Source organism: Mercenaria mercenaria, chromosome 1, assembly GCF_021730395.1.
Source record: "Mercenaria mercenaria strain notata chromosome 1, MADL_Memer_1, whole genome shotgun sequence".
In the NCBI taxonomy this organism is placed as follows: Eukaryota; Metazoa; Mollusca; class Bivalvia; order Venerida; family Veneridae; genus Mercenaria; species Mercenaria mercenaria.
The window spans coordinates 105,452,884-105,465,300 of record NC_069361.1 but is presented as its reverse complement, the minus strand read 5'-3'; the positions used below and the strand labels follow the sequence as shown (position 1 = coordinate 105,465,300).

At 32.4% G+C, this 12,417-nt stretch overlaps 1 long non-coding RNA gene across 1 annotated transcript; it reads left to right on the top strand.

The window, feature by feature from the left end:
* The first annotated feature begins 3,424 nt into the window (after window positions 1–3,424).
* LOC128547322 (uncharacterized) lies at window positions 3,425–11,067 on the top strand. The gene is made up of 4 exons (XR_008366451.1): window positions 3,425–3,537; window positions 6,884–7,021; window positions 7,718–7,885; window positions 8,401–11,067. It is a non-coding gene; the product is annotated as an uncharacterized LOC128547322 (long non-coding RNA).
* The last annotated feature ends 1,350 nt before the right edge of the window (window positions 11,068–12,417 follow it).

Below are 12,417 nucleotides of genomic sequence, written 5' to 3'. Positions count from 1 at the left end.
GTATGAACAGGGATAAATGATCTAAAACGACGTATCACAAATCGTAAACTTTACCTCCTGTTTTCAAACAAAGGCAAACTTGTTATGAAACAGTGTTATAAAAAAGAGGAAGCATGTGTTCATAATTAGATTGTATCGCATTAGAATTCTTCCGACTATAAATGCCTTTTTGGGTCATTTTAAACTTGTCCACACATAGGGGAGAGAAACCTCATATTTTGCTCATTCTAAATGTTGTATATTTCTTTCTTGTGGGTACGAACTAAACCTCGTATCTATGTAATAATCAATTCATACGTAGATCTTAATTCAAATTAAATACTTTTACAGCGATATATTACTTGATATAGCATAATGAAGAACAATGTAGAGTGGTTAATTCCATGACTATTTCGCAACAGAGCTAGGGTAAGGAATGACATAAAAATTCTAAGAAAAGCAGACCCTTTCTAATTGTTAAAAAATCAAGGAAGGTATATAAAACTGAAAGAAGAAATATTCCCATAAATAATACCTGTTGGGATATTACAGAGAAATTTTATTTGTACCGCGATGTTGCATATAGCTGTAAACTGTATGAAAACATGCACATACCAAATTTTCTAGCGTAATACTTAGACTTTTTCAAATACCTTTCAAACTACTACATGCACTTATGTTTACTCATTTAGAAAAGTATATTGTTAGTAAAATGTAAAAATTACAGCTAATTGACATAAGCAATATCATATATTTTTATTTTGACCAATGCTTCAACCCATTTAGAAGCGGCTCAATAAAAACAAAAAAAACATAATATATTTATTTAAGTATCTAGCTCATATTTCATTGTTTATTGTAGTCATTTAAAACATTTTTAGAACTCTATTTTTAAAAGTGGCATGTGAGATAATGTTTTGACACGAACTAATGCAAGTTGATACCGATAAGGTAAAATATCCGGACAGAAGGTGTGTTATGTGTGTGTGTGGGGGGGGGGGGGGGGGGGAGATAGGGGGATACTCATCCGAATATACTTTTTAACTGATGGATAAAAATGAACACTTGCGCATGTTTGAAACAATTTCTTTACTAAATTTCATTTTTGAGGTGTTTTTCCATGTCAGAGATACATTTTTCTATTATATAAATTAATGAGAAAAAATGTATGATTGCTTAAATGTTTTTCTTATAGTGTGGCCACTTTGACCTAACATATTTATATCAAACTGTATTTCTCCTGTGAGATGATACACTGTGCTAGTCTGTCGTATGACTGTAGACAAATATTTTTATAAATGTACTTTTACATATGTTTCCAAGTCAACGAAGTACATTACAATTTGGACAGGCTACCTCATTAGTGTTTATGATAAAATTGCTTCTGCATTATAAAAGATGAACCTATGTACCATTACTACGACTTTACGTAAAGATGGAACAATTGCGGTATTGAAAATGTGTATGTTATCGGATGTGACCAATGGAAAAACTACATTGTGACACCACATTAATACATTTGCTGTATGGTTCCCGAGAAATATAACTCTAAAATATATACAATTTGACCATGTCAAGTAGTAGTTATAAGATACACATTACATTACTATCGTGGTTTAGAAACTTATATTTTGGTATGAAGTTTGAGTTTTATTTAAAGCGCGGGTGAAGACTACCGGCCTCTATAAACTAAACACGTCTATATGTTTCATATCCGGATGTGAACCACTAAACCACAGTCTATTTCGTAATGAAAGGGAATGTAAGATGAACATAAGCAAGCATTTTTACACAACTTTGTATTCTAGTACAATTGCATTTGATGAAATGAAATGAAATAATAAAAATTATTTTGCCTAAAAATAATTTCATTTATTTTCTCACTAAATTAATGGCTACCTTGTTGCTAGGTGTGTAAACTAGAAACTATCGTTGTTGTCAAGTAATCTAGTTTTGTGATTTATTGGTTACCTGTCTAAACACAATAGAGTAATGATGAACGCCTTAGCGTCTGGGAACCACTCAAGCGTTATATTAACTTCAGATCACGTGCAATATTCACAGTTGAATTTAAGGTGTACTGGCTAGCGTTTCAGATCGATGTTAAATTGCCCGCCCGCCACACCCCAAGAATAAAAATTTCTGTTTTTATGCTAAAATTAATTATATTATTGCATTTTAAATTCTGCTATGGCAATCTGACTGTTCTGTGAAGTACTAATGTTACAGATGATATGCTGCCATTTGGATGCTAACATCGGAAGTGAACAGAATGCTGGCACCTTACATAGATACGGAACTGAACAGATTCCTGGGCTATTAATCAATCGTGAAACAGACAAATCCAATTTGGTATTAACATTTTTCCAGATGGTTGATGATGAGAAACCTAGATGATAATTTACCAAGTTATGGATTGAGGACCAAAAGACATTTTAAGTTTCTACATATAGTGATCCAGTTAATCATTTTTATCTTTAAACTTATGTCACTCCTAATATATTAAGGGCCGCGAAAAATTCTGTCCACCGCGGGGGCGATCGGGCGTGCTTTCGAACGTTGTCATAGTATGGATGTTACTGTGTAAAAGGTATTGCTCTAGTGCTTTGGCAATATCTGACTAGCCTTGCTTAAATGTGTCATAGCCTTGCTTATGTCATAGCCTTGCTCATTATAGTATAGTTGCCTTGCTTAGAATTACAGTACGTTGCTTTGCTCCGTTGGTCCGCTAAATATTCCTTCATTACTTCGGCAGCCAACCGTCGAGTTATGGGGAATGTTTAATTTACTGTGGTGTACTGTAGCCTTGCTCATTATAGTATTTGCCTTGTTTAGAATTACAGTACGTTGCCTTGCTCCGCTAAATATTGTTGTGTACTGTAGCCTTGCTCGCTTTGCTTAGAATCACAGTACGTTGCCTTGCTCCGTTGGTCCGCTAAATATTCCTCATTACTTTTGACAGCCAACCGTCGAGTTATGGGGGTGTTTAATTTACTTTGGTGTACTGTGGTATCCCTTGCGTTCGTGTGGTGCTGATTGTTGCTTCCACAGCCAACCGTGGAGTAATGATGTGGTGCTTTACGGGCGCGTCTGGTTTCCTCCCGGTCGACAGGGTTACTACAAACAATGGAGTGGCCAAACTTTGTCAAACTATTTATAATAACTTTTATATATGTGACGTCGTCTTTGAAAACCGGTCCAGATGCGGCATGACGTAATATCGAGAAACGACGTTTAAAGTTGCGCCAAGTTTACGCGCGCAGCTTTCTTACACATGTTTTAATTAGCAAAAGTTTGACCGTTTAAGTACGACTGCTTGTTACATGATTGATGACAGCCTACTACAGAAAGAATATTTGGACATCAGACCTGTAAATAAATAGTGGTATTACGCCTGAGGCAAAATAATTCGTTGAAAATCAGTTGTTTCCCCTTCGCTATGTTTCCGGTTTCGGATTTTAACAGTAAACAGGGAAGCATGTCATGTTTACTTTTGTTTAACTACCTTTTGTTCAACGATGAAGGGATCTGAGACTTGTAATACTGTTTACTGATTTGGTAAGTACCGTTTATAAACAGTTGTTAATGAAGTTCTCTAATATATTTGAAACTTTCACTGAAACACTGTGAAATAAGTCTTTTTTTTTACCCGGAAGTGAATCCAAAACATCAGGTTGGGGAAGGTATCAAATTTAGCTAATTTAGCTATTTATAGCTAATATAGCTATATATGGCTAACAATTGAACAAAAGAACTGCACGTTTCCATTAATTACTTTTAAACTGTAAATAGGTGCATATTTATTACTTGCGTATTAACTGAAGTTGGCATTTGTAACATTTTAGAGAAATAAAATAAAATATTTACCAATGCTTTTTTTTCAGAAATAATTTCAATTTATCCTTGCATCACACAAAGTAAATAATCAGATAAGTACACAAAACAAACATTATTTTCACAGTTTTGCTAATTTTCAGCTCTTGTTTCCTAAGCACTCTTAACACATCTATGAAAATATGTTCAGAAAGTTGTGATTTGTGAAAGATCTGTGATATCACACAACATGTTTTATAGCTGGCATGTATAATGTGTAAGCAATCCAAGGGAGGTGAAAAGAATTGAATGTTGATTTAAACTTGCACATTTTTCATGGAAATTCCATGCAATAATACAGTTACACATGATTTCCTCCTACCAGCTTAATATCATATATAAACACTGCATGGTCATCACATTGTTGTTAGGCTAAGACAAGTTGTTTTTGTTTTCAGTGTTTGTGTCAACAATAACTAACTGACATTAATTGCAATTAAAGAAAATTGTGCATACTTGTAGCATAAGCTAAACAATCAAAATTTTATGTAATATCAAAATACTTTGAAATAGATCTAGTAATGGGCAGAAAACTACCATTCAGGGGATGTTAAACTTTGATTCAATTAACATTGGCCTTAAAGTTACTCTTAGTGTTTAATACAGGCTATTGTGGTTACTGGAACAACTGGGCTTAATTCTCCAATTAAACAAAGCAATTAACAATAACTGTATCGGTAAATGTTGTACTTGATTGATCAGTTCTGTGTAGAAAATTGTGTGAAATAGATGGACACAGTGACAGGATGCTCGTATTAAAAATATGAGCAAGGGTGAGAAAAATATACATTTCTTTTGTTCACTTTTTAGCCATATGTAGCAATATTAGCTATAAATAGCTAAATTTGCTAAATTTAATACCTTCCCCAACCTGAACATACCGAGGGAAATTTATGACATTTATCTTGTGGCCACTAAACACAGATGATTCCACTATGCCTGTGTATTTAATATAAAATGGCCAGTTGGGTTATCACAAAGATTATTGAAGGCAGGCAGCTTCTTACTCGAGGTGACCAGGATTCATCAAATTAGTTCATTGTCCATAGTAAGCATTCTTACGGGAAAATACAATATACATGTACATGATGTCAATGTTAGCAAAAAGCCGGTCAATATGAGTATTGACCGGGCCGGCGGTCAATACTGGTTAAAACCGGTCAATACTGGTCAATACCGGTCAATACTGGTTGATTCAATACTATGGTCATTCTTGGGTGGACAATACTGGTTTATTAAACACTTTTTCATAATGCACATTCACAAATTGGCACAGGCTGTGATAGTAATATGAAAATAATAAAGCAATTTGAATAATATAAAATTTTGTTCATTAAAAAGTATAGTGGTCAATACTGGTTGATCCAGTTTTGGTCTGTGGCAATGTGTCCTGGTCAGGCTCAGTTTTGGACAATACATGTATACTTAGACTGGTCAGTGGTCAATACTAGTTTATTCAATGCTTTTATCTTCTTACAGTAGCTTTTATTTTAAATTAATTAAATATTTTATTAATATAAATTACACTCATTCAAACGGACATTACTGGTCAATTCAAATTTTAGTCCTACGCAATATCCCTGATTAATACATATAGTGGTCAATACTGGTCAATTGAATACTTTGATTGCCTGACTTATTTTACCATGTTCAAGCATTTCAATAGACAATAATACGGGGATTATTGATCTTGACAGCTAATTAATGACTAGATAGACAGGTCTGCAACATCTATTGTATATTGTAAGACATGGTGTCAATTAGGCAATGTGACAATTGCTATCAAAACACAATTAGACCACTTCCATGAAAGGGTCCAGGTGTTTTGCAGCAGTTTTTTTATTAAATTTATTATTATACCAATATAAAAATCATTAGATTTATCATTTGTGAATAAAACACTTACTGCTACAGTTTATGAAATACTTCCTACAAACGAAGATCAGCAAAACTATATATCTTTGTAATCTAATCTAACAGAACATGTTTAATTACCAGTATCAATCAGTATTGACCAATCAACCGCTTCTGACCAATTTGGGAGTATTGATTTGGTTGCTTTAACTAAATACTAATGCCTGCATTTACCATAATCAAGCCCCAGATGTTCTTAAACAGTCATTATTTAATTGTTCATAGACTTTGCAAAATATCTTAACAGTCAGTATTGACTAATTGACCAGTATTGACCAATCGACCAGTATTGACCACTTCAGGGAGTATTGACCGGGGCGGTTTTAACCGGTTAAAACCGCTGGTTAAAACCGGGGGTGGTTTTAACCGCCCAACATTGCATGATGTAGCAATGATAATTAATAAATTTGATGCAGACTTATAGATGCCTGCCTGTGTCACATCATTTCTCGAAAAGTCCCCTCTCACGTAGTAGCCAAGGTATTTTAAAAGGAAATATGCAGATGTCCGGTAACCGGACGCCTACCCTGCATTCTAGCTGTCCGGCAACAATACGACTAGCCTCTCCGCGAATGTTTTTCTAGCTGTTCGGCGATCTTTTTATATATGAATACTGTAAGGAAATAAATTTATTGTATCATTTTTTGGCATAGGTTTGAATATTCACCTGCAAGGCGTATACAATATTTGAAAATTGATTACCGGACACCTAGAAAACCCCCTTGTCTAGACACTTCCATTTATAAAATGGTAACTGTTTTTGCTGTGGGTCTCATAAGTCATGTTAATTCTGTCTGGTGACTACTCTCTTTTTCTATTATTGTTGATCTATTATTGTTGATTGAGAATGTTTTGTAACAGGATGATTTTTTTTGGATAGTGGGAATTTATGCCATATAACATGTATAATGAAAATCTTTTTAATTTTGAAATTTTTGAGCCTTGCTGTGTGTAAAACAATTTATGATCCTGTAAAAAATAGTTTCATAGTATAATAACTTTTATAGTATTTTGTGGTAAGTTAATGAAACCTTTGACAATCACATTATTAATTTAGTATTCATGAAGTTTTTGATTTTAGTGATGTTCACAGTACATGTAATGTATCTTCTTTCAGATGATATTCCTTGTTCCTTTGATGGTTCATTCCACTATACAGCTGGTTCATATACCATACAACAGCCAGGAAATTGGTCTGTTTACTTTAAGATCCCAAGAAAATGTAACATATATTGGATGTGCTTTGAGGAATCAGGTAAGTAACATGCAGCTAATGACTCTTATTAAAATTTTAATGCAATATATTATTTATTTATACCTCTGTCTAGGTTTTGTTGGAGTCAATTCAAAATAAGTCTACTTCTACACTAATGATTTGTACAATGTATGTACATGTACTATGACTATTAAATGGCTTAAACTGACAAAACTGGCATTATTGAAATTTAATTTCAACAACCTGGTTTTGAGGAGGATCAGTTGGTGTAAAGTCTTCATTACATTGGCTATTAGCCTGAGAAAAGTCTGTGGCACTCAATAAGTACATGGATGATTTGAATGCTGAACACAACATGTACATACATGTGTATAAGTTGATATCTCATTAACTTGTAGAATATAGTTCTAAATAATAGGAATTCTAATTAAGTATTCAAAGTAAATCAATTAATTGTAATTTAGTTTAATTGTAATGTGATTATTTTCAAATTTAATTAACCCATTCTTGACTTAGACATTGTGATGTGATTGAATTTTTTTACCAGTTTTATTGCACTTAGATTATAGATTAGAATGAAGACTGTAAAGGTTCCTGAGATACATGAAGATAACAGATACTTTTACCAACAGTTTTATTGCACTAAGAATATAGATCAGAATGAAGACTGTAAAGGTTCCTGAGATACATGAATATAACAGATACTTTTACCAAAGACTTTTAATTTTTTTTCAGGAATGCAAGTGTTTCCTCTTGTTTATGAAGCAACTCAGTTGGTTAAGGGGCAAACAACTTGTGAGCATAGTACATCACTACCTGTATTGGTATTCCATTTTGACAATGTTACTAGCTAGAATAGAAATAACATCTTGCTGTGGTACAGTCTGTGGAGACTTTTACTAGGTAACAACCATTTTTGATAGCTGTCAAAACAGTGTATACTTTCAACCCTTAGGCTGCATGAGGCAGCTATGTCTGTCTTTGCAACCAGTGCAGATCAAGATCAACCTGCACATCTGTGCAGTCTGATCATGATCTGCAGTGTTTGCTACTTTGCAAATTTTCTATGAGAACCCCATATAAGCTATAAATAGTACTGTCTCTATTCAAAGATGGAGTAGTCAATTTTACAAATTTAGCAGGTTAAGGGTTAACCCAAAAAATGCAAAAAATGTTTTTTAGAACATCCTATTTGCAGTAATCAAAATCTACAAACAAAGTACATTTTATATACTGACAATACGCTGTTGTCAGTCTGTTTGTCAATATTTTAGAGCATTTGTTGTAAGAAATTAAAGAATCATCTATTATCAAATAGTGATAACTCTGCTTTTATTAAATAAAGATACTCCTATGTTAATTATTTAAAATAATATGGTTAAATATTTAAAATAATATGTTTTACTTATTTGTTACAGGATATCACAGATTGATTGAATATTCAACAATGATCACAGACCATGCAAAGTTTGAATCTGACTTGCACTTTTGAATTTAGAAGAATCTGTGGAGGAGGTTGAATGTTGAGACCTTTAATAATACATGATATTGCTGACACAGTGTGTCAGTCATGAAAGAAAGGCCATAACACTGCACAGTTGGTCAACAATGATTTAAATCCTGTCACATTCTATCAGTGAAGAAATATCTTATCACAATATTTTAAACTTTTGAAGAAGATAACCCAGTATTACCACTTTATCATGTCTGCAGAAACACCTGGATTGTTAGTGTAAAAAGTGACAGTCCAGTTAACTTACTAAAATCTACTCCTCCTTGCCAAACGAATATTATTGACATGGAATGACACAAGCCTGACAATGGTACCTGTATGGACTCGTAAGAGAATAGTATTTGTCTGAAAAGTCAAAGGATTCTGTTTGTCCCAAACCACTTCAACTGAAAACTGAAATTGTGATTGGCGAGGATTTTTCTGAGAACTGAAAAAAGGAAGTGAATGTAAAAGATAGAAATTGTTGTTGAATTCAAACGTTTTAATACACAACACTTTAGCCTATTTGCTGTTCATATAGATGTGTTTAGCTGTTAAGGTTAAACATCAAGTAAAGGTTGTAGTTTCAGTTACCAACATTAAAGTATTGGCTGGAAATAAATATCTACTTTTCATCAGAGTTTGTAGCAGTGTAACCTTCATCAAAAGTTAAGCTGTTGTGTTAATTATTAAAGTATTTTTTAAAAAAGGAATTTAGTATGTATGATGCCATGGTGACATAATTCAAATTATATTTCATTGAAATTATGGATTTGTATTTCAATAAGGGATCTACAGTATATAATGTAATGGTAAAAGAATGTTCACTTTTTTGTATTGTCAGTTATAACTAGCCAGTGAAAAAACAGATTATGAGAAAATGGATGACTGAAATGTTTATTCTTACATAACTACTTTTGTTACAGAACATGGCTGTTTTAAAGTTTTTATGTGAAAATTTCAGATTTCTTTCCTGAATACTTATACTTTCAAATATTTAACTTATTAGAAATACTTCTTTAAAATACGCTCTTGCTTTTAAGTATTACTGTAGGAAAAGGAAATTTAAAACATATGTCGCCATGGTAACACAATTTTCCTAGAAAATATGGAAAAATTTTAATTAGCTGTACTTTCTAGTATTCTACTTTAAAATAAGCATAAACAATAAAAAAAATCAATAGTAATATATGTTTCATTTACTTCAAAATAGTTATTTATTACCAGCAGGTAAAAGGCAAGTTATGAAGAAACAATGACAGAAATGTCTTATTCTTATAGTTATTACTCATGTTACAAACACTGTCATAAAACAAAACATTTTAACTTTTTAACATGAAATTTTGAGATAATATTTTTGAATACATACCACTTTATAATATTCAAGTTATCTGAAACACTTTTCCTAATTTAGCTCTGTTTTAAAGTACTATTGTAGAAAACAGAATCAAATGCATATGTTGCCATGGTAACATAATTTAATGATGTTTTTATAGAAAATGTGAAGGACTTTAGCCAGCTAGATCTTTGCACTTTAAGTGAATATCAAAATATTCTTTGTAAAAGAAGATTCATTTATTTAAAAACAGCCAGTGATTACCAATAAGTGAAAACACAAACTGAAGAAACAACGACTGAAATAATTTATTCTTGTGGTTATTACCCGTGTTACGAAATCTGTCTGTGTAAAACCAAACATTTTATACCTTTGCACATATAATTTTCAAATTTTACTTTCAAATACATATACTTCATTATATTCAACTTACAAGAAACATTATTTTAAATTAAGCTTTTATTTTTAAGTACTATTGTAGAAAAAGCAATTTATTGCATATGTTGCCATGGTAACGCAATTTGAATAATGCTTTCATAGAAAATATGAAAGATTTAAATTAGCTGTATTTTTCTGTTTTAAGTAAGCATCACAAAAATAAAATTTCATAGTAATAGAAGGTTCTTTTTTTCCAAAGTAGTCATTTATTATCAGCATGTAAAAGACAAGTTATGAAGAAACAATGACAAATCTGTCTTATTCTTATGGTTATTACCCATGTTACAAAAACTGTCATAAAACCAAACATTCTTAATATTTTCATGGGAAATTTTCAGCTTATTTTTGTAAATACATATGCCTTAAAATATTTTACTTTTTAAAATCCTTATTTCAAGCTAACATGTTTTTTTTAAGTTTTATCATAGAAAAGGGATTTTAATATATTTGTTGCCATGGTAACACAATTTTAGAAACATTTTTATAGAAATTGTTGTAGATTTTAATTGATTATCGTCTTGTGTATTAAGAATGGGATCTTACTTATATCATGCAATTGTAACAAAAGATAAATTTATTTCAGATTTGTTAACCATTACCAGTATGTGAAAAATAAACTAGAAAGAAAGGATAACTGAAATGTACTGTTTTTATTTTTAATATCTATGTTACAAAATCTGTCATAAAATTGACAATTTTGAAGATTTTCATCTGAAATTTTCAGGATTTATTTCTGAATGAATATACTTTCTAAATATGCAAAAACCTGAAATTGTCAAAATTCCTCATCTGGACCCATTTACTCAGTCATGGTCACATATAAGTGTGAATTACATATTAGACTTTTGCTTGCAGTATCATATGCACCTATAATCAGTATAGCCTATGTGAGTGTCATCATATCTAAAATGTAAAAATAAACATGTAGTAAACTGTGAATATTGCAGTTGTTTCTTGTGTATAATTTCGGGTAGTAAAATAAATAGTTCTACCGAAATTTATTGGCTTTCTAAAACGGGGCTACAAATATCAGAACGTTTGGATGATGCTTACAGACGTCGCGTCGTCATTCTTTTGTGATTACACTGGACATAAGTCATAAGACACTTTCATGATGATGCATGCTAGTATAAAAATATGCTTACATGGTCATTGAAATGTTATGATAATTTTTTTTCTGGGCTTCATTTATCCAAGTAGTAATAAACCGGACGTCATGTCACCATTTGACGTCATAATAGACTTCATAATGCTGTCTTACCGGTCCGCGCTTCAACCGTTGATTATCGCAGTTTCAAATACAATCGAATTCATTTTCCTAGCTGAATATCATTTTATTATGGTGTATTATTTTATATCAATACATTTTCCTGACATCACAATTATTACGTCAAAGCGTTAGACGGCATACAGTCGCGCAGGAAAAGAAATCAACAGAAAATAGGCAAATAGATCTACTATCATTTGATGGATGTCGTCAAGGATGTACTTTAAAGTCCTTCGTAACGTGTTAGAATCGAAATGATATTTCTTGCACACTGGACTGGCGTTTCCGGTGATTTTACTCATGCCGGCAAAACCCATCTGGCACCCCAATGCCAGATGACTCTCGTGCTGTAAATGAAAACTAGTGGTTCATGCACTGATAATATATTGTTTATGTAAAAATACGAAAAAACAGGTACCTTGATAGTTTCTCTCCGTTCCTTATAGTATAGTTCTTGATTCAAAATACGTTAGTTTACCATAAGAACATGACGTTACGCAACAAACGATAAAACTAAAGTGGAACTTTGTTATTGTGCGTAACGCAAAACATCATGACGTCACTTCTGCTTACGGACGTTAATTTCTCGCTCTCTACTATATGTAAAAGTGTTACAAAGAAAGTATTTCTACCGGTTATTTGTTAAATACGGTATGCAAGGAAAATAATCTGCCAGAATAAAATGCTAACATGTATATGGTATGCAAGAAAAAATATCAGTCATGTATTTACCAATCGGATGGAAATATCCGTCCCTCGGCCACCAGCGCATGGGCGGTAATTCGACAAGCCTCATTACCGCCCAATGCGCAGGTGCCCCCGGGACGGATATATTTCTATCTTGCAAGACAGATATTATTAATCTGATTTAGTGCTTTGCTCTTCATTTTTTGTCGTTCTGA